This window comes from Lithobates pipiens, unplaced genomic scaffold, assembly GCF_037356315.1.
Source record: "Lithobates pipiens isolate NorthernLeopardFrog02 unplaced genomic scaffold, aLitPip1_a1.2 Scaffold_25, whole genome shotgun sequence".
In the NCBI taxonomy this organism is placed as follows: domain Eukaryota; kingdom Metazoa; phylum Chordata; class Amphibia; order Anura; family Ranidae; genus Lithobates; species Lithobates pipiens.
In genome coordinates, this window is record NW_027507787.1 from 5,227,752 (window position 1) to 5,246,569 (window position 18,818).

General features: G+C 44.7%; 1 long non-coding RNA gene across 1 annotated transcript in view; it reads right to left on the bottom strand.

The window, feature by feature from the left end:
- Window positions 1-5,548: 5,548 nt before the first annotated feature.
- The window catches only part of LOC143930073 (uncharacterized), a 76,950-nt gene continuing 63,680 nt past the window's right edge, over window positions 5,549-18,818 (bottom strand). Inside the window, exon 3 of the long non-coding RNA XR_013262704.1 lies at window positions 5,549-5,704. This is a non-coding gene — a long non-coding RNA (uncharacterized LOC143930073). The remainder of the gene's footprint in view (window positions 5,705-18,818) is intronic.

An 18,818-nucleotide genomic window follows, 5' to 3' on the forward strand; every position in this document is an offset into this window, starting at 1 on the left:
CCGGGGGCTTATCCTTCTGGATCACTGGGGACGAAACAACACCACCTAAGGTCTGTCCATGACAGGGCCTCAAAGTTCGGAGCGTTCCCTGGACGGGTAGGACAAGACTTCAAAAAGTGACCTGCCTGGCCACCTAAGTGAAGGAGAAGAAAGAGTTAACATGACTAAAACTTTAATATAGCTGACAGCGGAATATCTCTAATTTTAGGGTCGTGTTTGTCATGATGGCCACAATATAGATAAGGTCCGGTAAGCACTGGTTTTGAAATGATGTCTTCGGACAAAGTCAGAACATCAGCATTACATAGTTAAATTATGCTTTTAGATAACCCGTCAGCTAAAATACTAGTTTAGGCTATGTCTAAGAGGCTATATGTTTGCATATGAATTATGTGTCATGTGATGAACTCTGTTCTCCCTCCTTCCTTTTTCTTTAAGTTGTAAATTTGTCCATAATTTGTATAAATATGTGATTCTTACTATTTTTAAAACCAAGCATTCATTCAATGACTCTTGTCTGCATTGGATGCTTCCGGAGCGCCGAAAGAATTCTACCGATTGTCCAGATCTAAGCAGATTTAACCCCTTCACTAAGGTCTGTCCGTGACAGGACCTCACGGTTCGGGCATTCTCTGGATGAGTAGGACAAGACTTCAAAAAGTGACCTGCCTGGCCACAATAAAGGCACAATCTCTCACTCCTCCTAAAGCCCCATACACACTATCAGATTATCTGCTGAGTTTTTCCTTCAGATTTACCAAAACCATATAATATGAGGACAAACCTTAGGAGTTTCAATGTGTATGCAATCAGGCAGGCCCTTCTACTACATGGTTTTGGTAAATCTGAAGGAAAAACTCAGCAGATAATCTGATAGTGTGTATGGGGCTTAAAGTGGTTGTAAACCCTTACAAACCACTTGGACCTACAGGTAAGCCTTAATCTAGGCTTACCTGTAGGTCAAAGAAATATCTCCTAAACCTATATGGTTTAGGAGATATTTGCCCGAAAACGGGCACCGCTGTCTACGGCGCATGCACCGTAGATAGCGGCGCGCAGGCGCACTGAGCGCGGCATTTCCAAGAATGGAGCTGCCGCACGTGTCGACTCCCGTGCGCATGCGCGGGAGTGACGTCATCGCAGCTTCGCCGAATGACAGCGGCGGAGCTGCGAGACGCCACCAACAAGATGGATGCGGCGGACTACAGGAGACAGTGGCGACTTCGCTGGCTCCTGCGTCAGGTAAGTGACACATAATGGACTACTATGCGATGCATAGTAGTCCATTATGCTTTACCTTTGCAGGGAATGAAAGAGGAAGTAAACTCATCAGGGTTTACTTCCTCTTTAAGGGTTCTCTTATCCGCAGAGAGACACGTGAAGCCCAAGTGCATGGGTTCATCTTCACTGACCGACAGGGGTGGGACTGCAAAGCTTGGAGACAAACATACAGGAGGCTTCCGCAAGCAGTCCTTAAAAGAGAGTCTTTCTCTGAGTATGGAGTCAATGAGGATGGCAAACGTGATCAACTTCTCCAGCTCAGTGGGTATATCTCGGGCGGCTATCTCATCCTTGATAGTATCCGAGAGACCACGAGAAAAAGTAGCCACAAGGGACTCATTGTTCCAAGCAACCTCTGCTGCCAGATTACGGAATTTAATGGCGTAATCGTACTCTGATGGACATGAGGCACTTGGCAGCAGAAACAGAGCGTGCAGGAATGTTCCTTTTAAAGGAAGCCACAAACTCAGGGTAACTCAAGACAACAGGTTTTTGCATCTCCCGTAGAGGGTTGGCCTAGGCCAAGGCTCTCTTAGAAAGCAAAGATATTCCGAAACCTACGTTGCTCCTGTCTGTGGGAAACGCCTGGGGCAGCATCTCAAAGTATATCTCAACCTGGTTGAGAAACCCTCTGCATTGGACTGGATCACCCCCCAAATTGCTGGGGAACCAGAATGGAATCAGACATATCTCTTATAGAGGTAATACTCGAGGCGTGTGCCTGCACAGAGACTGGAGCAGCAACATAGATGGCCTGCAACACAGTTTGTACCGGAGCAGCAACTGGGACGGCCTGCAACATAGGTTGTACTGGAGCAGCCACAGTGGGAGATTCCAGGTGAGCCGTGCTACTCAGGAGCGTTTGTAACACCATGGCAAACTGATCCATGCGGTGATCCTGCTCATCCAATCTGGAAAAAATATTACCAACAAGTGGATTGACCGCATCTTCTGAATTCATGGCCTTCACTTACTGTCAGAAACCATGAATCAGACTGAGACAGAAGTATAGTTAAATCTTATGGGTTTAATAATAATAAAAAAAAGTAAACAGAGTAAACGTAGTCTAAACATAGCCAGAGTTCAGGAACCAGAATGGATAGTCAGACAAGCCTAAACGTCAGGGAGCCAGAGATGACGGTAGTAGAACAGCAAGAAGAATCTGGAGCCAGAAAGAATGTCAGCCAAGCAAGTCTTTAACAGGATCACAGGAAAGCATCTCTAGAGATGTGACCAAGGCGAAGGCAAAGATCATCTGGGTTGGATGGCGTAAGTAGGCAGGACTGACGAGCAGGATATCATCAACAGGTGAATCACTGTGGAGAGACAGGAGCTGGCAATTAGCCGACAGCAGAGCGGCCAGCTCAGAAAAGGAAGGGCTAAGCCCAGTCCTGACACAACCAAACCAAAAAGATATCGGACTATATAGGCCAGAGAAGGCTCATACATACATCAAATTCATAAAAAATTACATGTTTTATTAAAATATCACAGTATTAAAAATATAAAAAATATGGTGCCCTTGCACCTATCTACTTATTAAAATAACAGGAGCTGTGTATGGCTGTACATAACATAGGATTGACTAGCAAGAACGTTGAGAGTACTAATATGATCGATCCTCATATGATAGACATTTTTTGTCTTTTTAATACTGTGATACTTTAATAAAACATGTAATTTTTAATGAATTTGATATATGCTCCTTCTCTGGCTTTTATATCTTATATTCTCTGTTTTATATGTAAAATGCTCCACAGGTGCAGTGCGCTATATATACCACTCCCACTGATTGACAGTCTGCATAGGATTTAGATTGGAAGTGAGAGGGTATTACCCTCCCTCACCCAGGGGCATTGATCACACCCTCCACAGTGGTAGGTGCCTACACCTCCCACAGCTCCTCTGTCAGACTCTAAAGATGAGTAATGGCTATGGACCAAACTGTCTCTAACTGAGCGGGCTCAACGAAACACCACCTCGGGTCTGTTGTTCACATATTTAGAGATAACACTTCTCAGACAGTGCCAATGGTGGGCCAATACTGCCTGAAATTTCTCCAGATGAGCACTGAATTTTGTGATCACCTTGGTTGTGTTTTGAGCGGGGTGGGCCATAGTTGCAAAAATATTTTTTCTCTCTGATTCGACTTGGCTCTTTGATATGCTCGTTTTAGAATCTTTTTGCTATAACCTTGGGTTAATAATCGCTGGAATAGAGCTTTAGCTTCAGTTTCAAAATCCTCCTCCCTGGCACAGTTCCTCCACAACCTAAGGTATTGGCTGAAGGGGATGCTCCACACCAGGGAGCGAAGGGGATTGCTATTATAGTGCAAAATGGTGTTACCTGCAGTTTCTTTATGGTACAGGTTTGTGTGGATGGATCCATCCGGTTCAGAAATACTCTTAGGTCTAGGACTGGTATGCTCTGTGCATCAAACTGCATAGTAAACTTTACATTATAATCAGTTTTGGAGATAAAGGACATAAATTGTTGCAGGTCCAATGGAGAGCCCATCCATATCATAAGCACATCATCAATATATCAACGCCACAAGAGAATGTGGTGAAGATAGCCTGACACAGCCTCGTCAGAGAAGGGTGGTGAGGGATGTTTGAATACAGCACCTCAATATCAATAGCTACTAGGTAAGAACCCAGTGGGACATTGAGGCCTTTAACAGCTTTAAGTAAGTCAAGGGTGTCTTTGAGATAAGAGGATAATCTCATGTAGGGTCTCAACTAGCTATCGATGTACAGTATCTACTGGCCATTTCAGTGTAACAACCAATTTCTGAGACCATGGGACGCCAAGGAGGTTTGACTAGACAATTGTGCACCTTGGTGAGGGTGTAAAACGTTGGGGTCACAAGCCACTTAACATCTATACAGTCAAATAGGTCCCTATGGATCATGCCCTTGTGATAGGCATCATCAATAAGAGCCTTAAATTCCAACCGTAAAGTGGTTGTAAACCCACAAAAAAAACTACAAAACAAAGGCATAATGAGCTAATATGCATAGCATACTAGCTGATTATGAAATACTCACCTTAGATCGAAGCCCCCTGCAGCAGTCCCGGCACACTGCTCTGCCCGGCGACATGTTTCCCAAAATAATTTCCAGGTATCGCAGGCTCTGGCTGTGATTGGCCAGAGCTGCAAAGACATCATGCGGGAGCTGCCGATAATGGCACGTTAGCTGAAGCAACGGTACGAATGAGCCATTGCTTCAATGCTCATGTGATACGGGGATATCTCCTAAACCATGCAGGTTTAGGAGATGTCCATGGTAGCTACAGGTAAGCCTCATTATAGACTTGTACCTGTAGTGAAAAGTGGTTTATAAGGGTTTACAACCACTTTAAATCATCCACCAGTTGATTAGGGATTACTTTATACCATACCACATTGTGTAAGATTAACTCACACATGTTGACATACCTTTCTCTATCCATAACGACCACATTGCCACCCTTATCAGAGGGTTTGATAACAATGCGGCCCTTGTGGATGAGGTCATGTAGAGCACTACACTGGGATTGCGTCAAATTAGTATTGGAGGATTTCCTAAAAGACATATTATCCACCTCTTTGTATACTATAGCAGAGAATGGTGTTGCGCTACCTAGAGGGGATAGAGCTACTAAAAAAACAGTAATATGCAATTTATCTTACGTAAATAAACCATAAATAAATCTACCATAAAAATGTGTAAAGCCAAAAGTGTACAAACCAACAACAATTAGAAAATTTAGGATAACCAATGGTGATAATCTTCAATCTTAAAGTGAATAGATACTGTAGGCAATAATCCTTATATCTATCTGGTGATATTAAAGTGCTCCGTGCAAAACAAAGCCCATGTTATAATATCATAAACAGGAATTTGAGATGTGCAAGTCTCCTTCTGATACAGTGCTAGTTATTGCTACATATATCTCAATGTATATCTCATATATCTGAATGTGGAAAAAAAAAAAAAAAAGTACAGAGTATATATATATCTATATCTAAAAACCAATAAGCAGGCTCCATAGATGTCTGGCCATGTGTGCGATATCCTTGCATATTCGTCCATTTCACTGGCAACTACGTCACTGGGATGGTTGGTCCCCTTGCCTGATCTAGAGGGAGCTTCTCCACGTTAGGGACCTGCTGGCTAGAGTTTTTTGAGATGGCTCCCAACTCTTAATGTTAATGTCACCTTTAAACATAGATAGTTGTGTTGAACCTGCCACCTGTGCACTACGTGAGTTGTTAGGGGTTGCAGATAAAAGTTTCTTGATGGATCCTAATGGGGATTTCAGAGGTGAAATGGTGTTTTTTTTGCTACTAATACCTTGTGAATCATACCCACCACCATTACACTGCTTACGTGGTCGCCCTCTTCCAACTTTTTCTTTGTGTTGTAATGTTTGATCTCTGTGAAGAAATAGAAGACACAGATGAGTCAGATTCAGATCCATAAATCCTAGTCTCTCCATTCACATTCTGCCTATAAGGTCTACCTCTTCTAGATTCCAGACCCTTTTGCCATTTAAAGCATAGCCACCTGTGAATGCCATCTCTATGCGCAAATGGTCAACAACCAACCAGCATGAAAATGACTTGTTAGCCAATATTATAAAGTTGTCAATAGATAAACAAAAAGTAAAAATGTATTTGTAAGCTAATAAGCCTCAAATGCAAATGGTATATGACTATATTTTTCAAGGTATGTTACCAGTTCTAGGGACAGATGTTATATTCACATCCAATTATTATATGATTTGTACAAAGTTGGGAGACTGTCCCCTAGAGGTAGGACTTTTAAGGATGCACAGTTCACAATGAGGTGAGCACAACGTTGCTTTAAAACCAAGTTTAATGGATACAAAAATTAATAGTTACATACAGAGATATACACATCAATATGTAGAATCATCCAACGTGTTTCGCAAAGTAATATCTCCGCTTCTTCAGGGTAATTCAGGGTCTATCTGATTATTAAAGAGTAAGTAAATCCTGATGGGTTTACTTCCTTTGTCTCCCTGCAAAGGTAAAGCATAATGAGCTACTATGCATCGCATAGTAGCCCATTATGTGTCACTTACCTGACACAGGATCCAGCGATGTCATCGCTGTCCCCTGTAGTACAGAGTGTCCATCTTCCTCCGGGTGTCACTGCTCCGGCCACTCACAGCGCCGGAGCAGCGATGATGTCACTCCCGCGCATGCGCACGGGAGCCGCCACGAACGGCATATAACGGATAGTGCGCCTGCGCGCAGTGCCTGTCTTTTAGTAAATATCTCCTAAACCATGTAGGTCAAAGTGGTTTGTTAGGGTTTACAACCACTTTCAAATTGAAGAAAACAATATCATATTATGCTGTATAATTTTTCATTTATCGCATATTCAATTATTATTATTCCTCAGGTTTTATATAGCGCCAACAGTTTGCGCAGTGCTTTACAACATGAGGGCAGACATTACAGCTACATTACAATTTGGTACAAGAGAAATCAGAGGGCCCTGCTTGTTAGAGCTTACAATCTAAAAAGGAAGGGTCAATTGATACAAAAGGTAATAGCTGTGGGGAGATGAGCTGATGGATGAAGTAAAACAGTATTAGTTAGAAGCAGGATAGGCTTCTTTGAAGAGAAGGGTTGTCAGGGAAAAGATGGATAGATTAGGGGACAGTCGGACAGATTGGGGTAGGGAGTTCCAAAGGATGAAAGAAGCTCTGGAGAAATCCTGGAGGCGAGAATGGGAGGAGGTGACAAGGGAGCTAGAGAGCAGGAGGTCTTGGGATGACCGAAGAGAGCGTCTTGGTTGGTATTTTGGGACTAGGTTAGTGATGTAGCGGGGTCAGAGTTATGGATGGCTTTGTAAATTATTGTTAGTACTTTGAATTTTATTCGTTGGGTGAGTGGAAGCCAGTGGAGGGATTGGCAGAGAGGGGTGGAGGACACTGAATGGCTGTTAAGGTGTATGAGTCTGGCAGCGGCATTCATTATGGACTGAAGGGGGGATAGTCTATGTAAAGGTAATCCAATGAGGAGGGAGTTGTAGTAGTCGAAGCCAGAGATGACCAGGGAGTGAATAAGAAGTTTGGTGGTGACATTAGTTAAAAAGGGGCGTATTCTGGAAGTTTTGCAGAGGCTAAGGCGGCATGATTTGGACAGGGATTGGATGTGGGCCTGAAAGGACAGTTCAGAGTCTAAGGTTACCCCTAGCACCCTTGCATGCGGGGACGGACTGAGATGTGCCATTAATCTTGACAGAGAAGTCAGGGGAAGGGGCACGTGGGGGAGGAAATATTAAGAGCTCAGTTTTAGATAGATTAAGTTTGAGGAAGTGGTTTGACATCCAGGCTGATATGTCTTTTAGTAGATCAGTGATGCGTGAGGAGATTGATGGGGTGAGCTGAGGGGCAGAGAGATAGATTTGGGTGTCATCGGCATACAAATGGTAGTGAAAGCCATGGGAGGCTATCAGCTGACCCAGGGAGGACGTGTAGATCGAGAATAGTAGAGGTCCAAGGATAGTACCTTGGGGGACCCCAACGGAAAGGGGAGTTGGAGAAGAGGAAGTGGAGTTGTAAGTGACACTGAAGGTGCAATGAGATAGGTAAGATTCAAACCAACGGAGAGTGCAGCCTTGGAGACCAAGCAAATTGAGTTTTTTGATGAGGAGGGGGTGGTCGACTGTATCAAAGGCAGCAGAAAGGTCCAGGAGTAAGAGTATGGAATAATGACCATTGGTTTTGGCTGTTAGTAAGTCGTTTGTGAGTTTTAAGAGGGCAATTTCAGTGGAGTGCTGTGGACAAAATCCAGACTGAAGGGGATCAAGAAGGTTATTCTCAATGAGGTGGTCGCTCAGTCGGTTGTAGACTAAACGTTCCAAGGAGTTTGGAGGCAAAAGGGAGTAAAGAGATGGGTCTTAAGTTGTTAAGATTGGTGGGGTCTGAGGCCTTTTTGGTATGGGAGTGACTAGCGCATGTTTTAGAGGGTTGGGGAAGATGCCAGTAGAGAATGAGAGGTTGAAGATATGAGTTAAGGAGTATAGGATTGAGTCAGATGGTGACCGTAGTATTTGAGAAGGAACAGGGTCCAGGGTGCAGGAGGTGAGGGGCGCATTAGGAAAAAGTTTAGTGACTTCCTCTATAGTAGCTGGGTTAAAAGAGGGAAGTATTGATTGTGCAGGAGGACAAGTAGTGTAGTGTAAAGTGAGCCAGATGTATATAGAGTTGAGATCGAGATGAATTGTCTCAATCTTATTTTTGAAGTGATTAGCAATCTCCTGGGCAGTAAGTTAGTGGGTGGGGGTAATAGAGGACAAAGTAGAGTGGTAAATGTAGAAAAGAGTTGAAGGGGACTGCGTGAGAGGGTGTTAATGAGAGTGATAAAGTAGGTCTGTTTGGCAGTGTGGAGGCAGGAATGGTATTTTTTGAGGGCAGATTTATATGGGCTGAAGTCTTGCTGCAACTTCGTTTTACGCCACAGACGCTCAAGAGTGTGGCTATGTTTTTTTGAGGCTTCTGGTATTGTCTGTCTGCCAGGGTTGTAGTGATCGGGGCCTTAATCTGTGTGTAGTGAGGGGGGCAAAGGTATCCAGGGTGGCTGACAGTGAACTGTTGTAGACAGAAGTAGCCAAGTTGGGGCAGGACAAGGATAAGATTTTGTCATAGAGACAATCTGTAGCATAAAAAAGAAGAGAAGGATTAAAATGGCTAAGGTTTCTACGGGTAATAGTTTGGTATTTGGAAGGCAAGGAGGAGGCAAGACAAGGAGAGAGTGAAACTAATAAGGTGGTGATCAGATAGAGGAAAGGGAATATTGGAGAGGGTGTGCGGAGTGCATAGGTAGGAGAAGATGAGGTTAAGGTAGTTGCCAACAGATTGAGTAGAAGCACTTGTCCATTGTTTTAGGTCAAAAGAGGAGGTTAGGCTCAGCAGCTTAGAAGTGGCAGGAGTGTTAAGATTAACAGGGATGTTGAAGTCTCCAAGAATGATTGTTGGAATGTCAGAGGAGAAAAAGTAGGGTAGCCAGGCAGAGAAGTCGTCAAGGAAGTTTGATACCGGTCCAGGGGGCCGATAGATCACAGCAATTCTCAATGAAACTGGAGGAAATAGACAAATACAATGGGTATTAGCAGCGTATAAAGTTGTGCCCTCTATAATCGTCTTCCTAATTTTTTAATAGGTCAATGGGATTCTCTGGTCCCTTGCCCCCAGCTTAAGTGTAATGGGATCCAAAGGTTGTAAGGTTGTGCCCCTTTCAGGACTTTTAATATTTAATATTGCTTTGCTTGTGGCTTCTGTCTACATTCTATCCTTTATGATGACCTGATGAATGATCTTAAACTAGGAGGGTAACATACTCTGCCAATTTTTCACCCTCCCACTAAAAGGTATGATTGAAAAAGTAGACTAACTTTACAAAATTCTCCACCCCATTATAGATTTCTTGGAAGGCCTCTAAGCAGGTCTGTCTTGTTTCAAGTTTCAGATAACATCTGCCCACAGGCGATCAAATATTTTCTGTATCTTTATCGTATTCCCACTCATTTACTGCTTGTACAACTTGATCAATCCAGGTGTCAAAGTCATCTCCCCCCCCCCCCTGGGGTGGGTTGGGGGTCTTCCCAGAAAAGAATTGCAGTATCCTGTACCCGTAATTATAAGGCTTTCAATCAACTTCTCAATGTTGATGCAGAGGTAGAAGAAACCTCTAGCAGTGTCATAGATTCTGAGGTAGCCACATCGGGTTCTGGCGTAACCCATCCAGAACTCTGGATTTGTGTCTGACTTTCTGTGCTGGATCAGATGAGCTCTGACTTCATTGGTTAGCTGAAGATTAACCCCCTGGAAAATGGGGGGGATCCCTTTTTTCCACTCTATCGGTGCATGAGTGCAGACGATGCTTTGAATTGTTTTCACAATGAGGATAAGCACCGATTGGCCAGGAATTAGAGCCACCAGTGCCTGTCTGATCTGTTCTTCCATCCAATCATTCCCCAGCATGCCAATCACTACACAGATTAGCTCTGGTTTACCATTTTGCTCTTGGCACCATTCTACAGCTGCAGCTACATTTGGCATCCAGATAAGCATTAAAAGTAGCAAGGCCACCTGAAGTACAGCAGCGAGCAGTAGTAAGGTTTAATCTACAGAGTGCTGGAACTATATTGCCGGAGTGCATTTATGGCAGTGATGCTAATCCTAGACTGACTGGCTATGCAATATCCAAAAGAAAAGGAGGATGGTAGCGGAGGAGGGGGCAGGGGAACAAAGGGGACTTGCAAAATAATTTTGTTTTTCTGCCAGCTATTGCTGGGGTCATTTAAGAGCATATTTGCACTTAACATTAGTCTCGGGTAACCTGCATGCAGTATAGGTACAATATAGTAGGTGCAGTATAGTCTCAGCACAGGTGCAAGGTATATTTGGTTCAGATGCGGTAAAGGTTCAGTATAATGCGTTATAATAGGTGCAGTCTAGGTTTGAAATGAGTGCAGTATAGATTGGGTACACTTGGTGCTCTTTTAGTAGCTCAGTCCCTGCTAGCAGTATCAGCAATGGGAAAATAGTCCTCTTGAGTTCAGGATGCTGCGGTGACCCCTTGCTGTATTAGGGCCCCCACCGGTCCCTCCGGTGGTCAGTGGGGGGAAGCAGAGGGTGGGTGGATGCTCCAGTCTCCCTGCTGCAGCAATGCAGGTGCTGCAATGTTGGTGATGCTGGGTGTCCTCACTCCCAGTCTCAGGCTCAGATCTCCGCTGGTATGGTCTCCAACTGGCGAATATCCAGACAGATGTGTCTCCTTCCAGCTCCCTCGGTGATAACTTTTCTCGACATTTTACAAAAAAAATCTAAAAAAATAAAATTCTACTGCACAGTGCATATTATAGTGTTGCCATTATATGGCTACTGTCGCTACAACTCTCAGCACACTGCATAGAAGTCTATGGGCCTGCTTAGCTTTAGCTCTCCCTAGCCAGAGGAGAATGGTGCAACAAAACATCAGAATCTCAGGAGAGGAAGAGAAGAATAAACAGCAAAGGGGTGAATTCACAAAATGTTATCTACCACTTTGAGACCAACGGTAAAAAAAATCATAGCGTTTAAAAAAAAATGTTTCTGCAATTCACTAAAAAAATTCTACTAAAATACTGCATATGCCATTTCTTAAAGTGATGTAGTATTTTAATAGTGAAAACTTGTGGTATTTTAATGTGTGCACCCACTGGTCTCCTTAACAACCAGTGAATAGCTGTTTTTTAGAGAGCTAGCAGCCGCCAGACACTTGGCTCGTGCTGACTGACAGCTCTGCTTTCCACCTACTGCTAATTAATCTAAGGGGCAGGGGTCACCCAGTGACATCAATGGGTGACCCTGCCCCCTTGTGACACCACCGGGGCACACTCATTCACATGGGGAGGGGCAAGGATCTAGGGGCCCCCTTGTTAAAGGGGGCTTCTAGATTTTAATAAGTCCAGGGTCAGGGTTGTGGGGAAGAGGCCCTTGTCCTTATCAACATGGGAGCAATGTGTTTTGGGGGGTGAGCACCCCATCATGTTGAAGGCATGTGGCCTAGTCAGATTCAGGGATGGGGGGGGGGGCGCTCACTTGCCCTTCCCCACTCTTTCCTGGCCTGCTGGGCTGTATGCTCGGATAAGGGTCTGGTATGGATTTTGGAGAGGACCTCATGCAAATTTTTGTTTTTGTCATGATGTTCCCCAAAATGCAGGCTCTGGACCACTACTTATTTAACACATGCATGTATTTGTTTATTTGTTGATTTGACTTTAATGCTGTTTTATGCAGTATTTACAGAATGGTTTTGCTTTTTATGAATTGACATTTTTTAGTATCACATGCGATATTTTGTGAAAATGCGTCAGATGGCCCAAATACCGTAGGCAATATGCTTTAGTGAACTGAGTTAAATGTCTCCTGCTCCACATTGCTGTAGCCCTGTACCTAGCTACATATACTTGTAGAAGTCCTTGCAAATACAGTAGGTGAGAACACATCTAATGAGCACTGGTGGAAGAGGAAAACCTATGTGATACACCTAAGAGTAGAATGTGGCACACTGTGAATAGGAGTATGTAATAGAGGTTGACCCATATGGGTTTTTCTCTAGCCGATGCCGATATTTAGAAATCACGGCGGCCGATGGGCGATATATGATGCCTATTTTTTTGGGCCGATATGTTGGCTGATTTTTTTTTTCATCTCATAAAATCTAACAGACAACTTTCCCACTGTGGCATTTTTCAGCACTTTTGGGCTAAAAATAGCACCTGTAAAGTGCCTGCAAAACGGCTCCCCTGCAGTCTGTGTGAGAGCCCGAGTGCTTTCACACTGAGGCGATGCGCTGGCAGGATGTTAAAAAAAAGTCCTGCAAGCAGCACCTTTGGAGTGGTGTATACCGCTCCTCCACCACTCCTGCCCATTGATATGAATGGGCACCACTGCCGAAGCGCATGCAATGCGTTTTGGCAGCGGCGATTCACAGGCGCATTTAACCTCTTCCTCGGCCACTAGCTGGGTTGTATGCGCCCCACTAGCAGCCGAATAGCATCGCTAAAATGACGGTAAAGTGCAACTAAAACTATCAGCGTTTTACCATCAACGCCTACCCACTCCGGTGTGAAAGCAGCCTTAATAAGTGATACAGAAAATGTCTTACATTTAAACATTTATTAAACAAAACAAACCTCCAGTTTACTTGTATGTATAATTTAGATATTTTTTTTTTTTTTTTTGGCCGGATGGAGGTGTGAGTGTGTGTGAGCGGTTGCAGATGCACCGTCTGCCGTCCTACCGCTCTCCCTGATGGCAACTGGGTGTGAGCGCTGACCCACCCGATGAGCCCTGCCGCCTGAGTTGTTTTTTTTTTTTTTTTTTTTCTTGCTTGCCCAGCCCCCGAACCGTGTGCCGAAGAGGAGCCGAGATTGAGAACCGAGCGGGGACTCGGAGGAGCTGGGGGAAGATCTCGCCGCTGCTCGGGCTCTCGCGAGACTTCTGGAGTGTTGGAATGCAGCGTGGAGCGCAGCGTGCGGAAGTGTGAGGAGAGCAGATCCATTGCTGAAAGAGCTATTGCTGGATTTTGGAGGGCAATGCGTAGAGGTTTACTACAGAGAGGAGAAGTGCTGCGCTGTGGAGGACTGGAGGACTGGACCTGCTTATTGGAGGTACCTGTGGGAGAACGAGTGGGGGAGCCCCTGAGCTACTGGGGGCGCTATTGCTAAAGCAGGGGCATTTGGCCTGAGGGTAGAGGGGTGCTCCCCCCCCCTTTTTTTTCTCTTTCCTCTTGCTTTGTTTTTTCTGGGTGTAATATATTCACCTATATTAAAGGAAAGGAAGCCAGCTCGCAGCATCGCAGGCTTTTACCCTTTTAGGGGCAGGCTGTCGGCCCAGTGAACTTGGACATTGCATTCTTATACTGACACCAGAGTGGACGGACAGGGGGTTGTTTAAGTGGAATAAGGCATTGCTCCCCCCCCCCCCCTCCTGGCGCTCCCTTTTCAAAAACTCCTTCCTCTTCCCTATGTTGGCCTGATTCTCTCCCTGACTGATCTTCAACTTTGCTTGATTTAAACTGTTTTGCAATATAAATTTACAATCATGCTAAGCAAGAGGTCCACCGAAGACATGTCGCATGGTGAGGGGGGTCATAAAACGCGGGCAGCAAAGGAGAAAGCGAACCAGGCTTCCGCAGTGGCAGCAGCCGCTAAACTTGAACGTTTTGCCCATGCAGCCTCACCACCAAAAGGAGGCCATCATCAGTTGGAGGGGCAAACAAAGGTGCAGGTCGCAGGTGCAGATAGGAGAAGTGCAGGTCAACCTGTACCAGGCTCCGTTACCCCAAGCACCAGAAAAAATGCGAGCAACCTAGGCGCAGGGAATGGTAAGGCTACCTATGGGGTAAGTAACCCAGTAGAACTCCCAGAAATTGCGGATGGTGAACCTACACTGCGGGATATACTCCTAGCGGTAAATGAATGTAAGGACTCTATCTCTGGCCTTAATAACCAATTGAGTGGTATAAAAAGTGAATTACAATCAATGAGCCAATTGCTGAGCAACACTATTGAAAGAACTGCTGCACTTGAAGGTAGACTAAGCTCAGTTGAGGACGAGCTACCACCACTACAACAAAAAGTTTTGGCACTACAGAATCAAATTGCTAAGCAGGCATATAAGTTGGATGATATGGACAATAGAAATCGCAGGAACAACGTGCGTTTGATTGGGCTGCCGGAGGGTAGCGAGGGCTCTAACCCCGTAGCCTTCCTAGAAAGCTGGTTGAAAGAACTTTTAGGGGATACCTCCTTCTCTCCATTATTTGCAATAGAAAGAGCACATAGAGTCCCTGCTAGGTCCCGGCAGCCAGATGAACGCACTAGACCGTTATTATTTAAACTGTTGAATTATTACGACCGGATGATTCTGTTGCAAAAGACCAGAGATATGAGGGACATCTTCTATAAAGGGACTAGAGTATCGTTCTATCCAGATTTTTCACCGGAGTTGCAAAAAAAGCGGGCAGAGTTTATCCCTGTTAAGCGCATTCTTCAGAAATTTAAAATAACTTACGCTTTGTTGTATCCGGCTCGATTACGGATGACTGCCTTGGGCTCAACCCTTTTTTTTAATACCCCAAAGGACGTTGAAAGATGGCTGGAGGAACATAAAGGGGACTTCTAACGACTGTTACGTTTCAGAAATTATGATTTTTCCCTCCCTCCCCCCCCCCCCCTTTTTTTTTTTTTTTTTTTTTCGTTTGTTTAGTTTTGTTTGTGCTTTGAAAAAAGCAGAGGGGAGCTGTTTATCAGTAGTTGTAAAAGCATTGGGTATGGTGTGTTTAGTTGTCAGTTAGATAGCGACTAAAAAGGGGTTGGGGGGAGGTGGGTGGGGAGTATACACGAGGTATTATCTTACAGGGCAAGAATGTATACCACATTTGTTTGCACAAAATATGTTAAGAATCAATTTAAAACTTGCTTATTTACTCTTTTTCCCCCCACGTGAGGTGCAGGAATATGGGCATTTAGAAAAGGGAGAAGAAGGGAGGAAGGGAAGGGAGAGAAAAATCCCCCCTTTTTTTTTTTTTTTTTTTTTTTTTTCTTCTTCCTGGTTTCTATTTCTTGTTTATTTTTATTTTTGGTTTTATTAATGGTATTGAAATGCACTGTATTGGAAATGTTGGCATGAAGGGTGTCACGCTATGTTATGTCACGAATCGGGAATGTATCACAAAGGGGAGAGGGGTGGGGGGTGGGGGGGGGTTTTGAGATAGGTGGGAACTCTAACATGTATAATTATGGTATATTAATATACACGGTGAATAGGGGGGGGTGAGCTGGTGCCTTATCCCCCTCCTCTTCATTGGAAATCTTTTTTTTTATTTTTTCCCCTGTTTCCTTTTTTTTTTTTTTTTTTTCTCTCTTAGTTCTATCCTTGGTTCTATTTTGGTATTGAAATGCACAGTATTAGAAAGGTCGGTATGAGGGGTATTACGCTATGCCACAAAGGGGTAAGGGGTGGGGGGGGTTTGAGATAAGTGGAAACTTTAAATAGGTATAGTCATGGTATACTAATATATATGGTAAATGGGGGGGACGAGCTGGCTTCTTATCCCTCCCTCTTATTGTAAATTTTCGTCCTTTTTTTTTTTTTTTTTTTTTTTTTTTGGGGGGGGGGGGGGGGGGGGTTAGGGACTAGAACTAAAGGGGGTGGGAATTTGATGTTTAACAGCCCGATTGATATCGGGAAGGTGGGGCTTATAAAAGAGGGGGAGGGTGGAGGGATGGGACGGTGCTCTGGTGTTAGGGTGTATAGAGAATGAGAGGGCCACGGCAGGGACCCCTAGGGGAGACCCAGGTGGGTAGGGTTGTGAGGAAGGGGAAGGTTGGGGGGGTTGGGAGGGTGGGGGTTGGGTGGACGAGGGGGAGGGGTGGGTGGGTGGGCGGGAGGGGGATGGGTGGGTCCTCGAGCACGCGCTGTATGTATTGGGGGAATGGTGGACGTGGGGTGGGGGGGTGTTTTGGGGAGGGGGGGCTGCCCTCTCCCCCTCGCCCTTCACTATTTTTTCTTTTTTTTTTTTTGTAAACACTGACGCCAATGAGTAGAGTGAGTATTACCTCATGGAACGTGAGAGGCCTGGGAGATCCAAACAAGAGAGTGGCGGTTATGCTAGAAACAGAGGGTAGGGGACCTGGTCTGCTTTTTCTACAGGAAACGCATCTAACCCCAAATACAGCTTGGCAGTTAAACAATCGGAAGTTTCAGGCATACTACCATTCCTTCCACTCCTCCTATTCTAGGGGAGTGAGTGTCTTAGTAAGGAGGGGTACGGATTTTCTATGTAAGGAGTCCTTAATTGACGAGGAGGGTAGGTTTGTCTTTCTGTACTGTCTGATTGATGGGCAACATTATATTTTAGCTAATATTTACATACCTCCTCCTTTCAAGCTAGAGGTTATGTATAAATTATTTGCGTTCAGCCTGGATAAACTAGGTATCCCGTGGGTAATACTAGGGGATTTTAATGAAACACTGGATAGTAGCCTGGATAGATTCCCTTGCCCGGATGGGAATAAAATAGGTCGATTGCAGGGGTTCTTATTAGAAATAGGACTGAGTGATCTTTGGCGAACACGACACCCCCAAGAGAGACAATACTCCTGTCTCTCTAACACTCACCATACCCTATCAAGGATAGATATGGTCCTTGGGAATAAGGAGGCATCGGGGCTAGTACAGGATATAGAGTACGGTGTAAGGGGGATTTCAGATCATTCCCCCCTGTCTATTACTCTGAGTGCGGGAGATAGACTGGGCCCTGGGGAGTGGAGGGTGAATCCAGGTTGGCTGGAACTCATTGGAAGATCTAGCCATTTAATGGATAGGATTGGGGAATTTCTCCAAAACAATAGGGGCTCAGCGACACCTGGAATAGTTTGGGACTCCTTAAAGGCTTATATTAGAGGTATATTAATACAGCAAATTGCGATAATTAAGAGGCAAACTGGAGATCAGGAGAGCTTAATAAGAAATGATGTTATCCAGGCGGAGCGAGCGTATATAGAGGATCCATCGCTAGACAGGCAGAGGGCATGGCAGGAAAGCCAACAGGTATATAAAATGGCACTCTTGAAGAAGGCGGAGAATAGACGTATATTTCGACGCCAACATTATTTTGGCGAGGGGGAGAGGGTGGGTCGTGCCCTCTCCCTCTTGGTTCAAACTAATAGCTTTTCAACAGCGATACAAACGATTAAAACGCCGAATGGTGACCTTGTCTCCAATCCCTCTGTGATTATGAAGGTACTCAGTGACTATTATAAAAACTTATACAAATCCACTATACAGGGTTATCCTGTTGATTTTCTACACCAAACAGCAATCCCAACTCTATCAGAACATGATAAAATGAGTCTTGAACTACCACTCACGCTAGAAGAGTTAAAAAGCGCAGTGGCTGAAATGCCCAACCATAAATCCCCAGGCCCTGACGGGCTACCAATAGAAATTTATAAACGCTATGGCGAAGTGCTGTTGCCGGAACTCCTGGCAACGCTAAATCAGGCATTGGAGGTGGGTGAACTTCCCACCTCCATGCTGGAGGCAAACATCACCTTAATACTTAAGGAGGGGAAGGATCATCAAGAAGTTTCGTCATATCGGCCAATATCTTTGCTATGTTCCGATGTAAAAATACTAGCTAAGGCCCTAGCGATTCGCCTAAATAACTGTATCCATAAACTGATACACCCAGACCAGTCTGGATTTATTCCGGGCAGGTCAACCAGTACTAATATAAGGAGAGTTTTTCTTAATATACAAATACCTAGGGACAACGACGGACCTGGAGCTATATTAGCTCTAGACGCCACTAAGGCCTTTGATAGCCTGGAATGGGGCTACCTATGGGGAGTGTTGGAGCGCTTTGGTTTTGGCCCCTTATTTATCCAATGGGTAAAGCTGCTGTATAATAGACCTAGGGCAAAAATTAAAATGGGAACTGTATTCTCTGAAGCATTCCAGCTGGAAAGGGGGACGAGACAAGGATGTCCGTTGTCCCCCCTCCTGTTTGTATTGGCTATGGAACCCCTGGCTGTCCTAACGAGATCGCGTCCGGATATCCAGGGATTCCGACGGGGATGGGGGGAAGATAAAATCGTTTTGTTTGCGGACGATGTCATGTTCTTTATCGGGGATATGAACTCTACCTTGAATAATGTGGTACAGATGATGGGGGAGTTTGGGCAGCAGTCGGGTCTGGTAATTAACTGGAATAAGTCAGCACTCCTGCCGTTGACTAGACCTGGGGATCCATCTCCACCTACAATTATGTGTCTAGAGGTGGTCTCTAAGCTGAAGTACCTGGGTGTCTGGATTACTGGAGAAGTAAATCAGTATGTCAAGGAGAATCTGGTACCACTGTTGATAAAACTGAAACAGAAGGTCAACAATTGGTGTTGTCTCCCTCTCTCCGTGGCGGGGCGCTGCAACTTAATTAAAATGATCTGGCAGCCACAAAT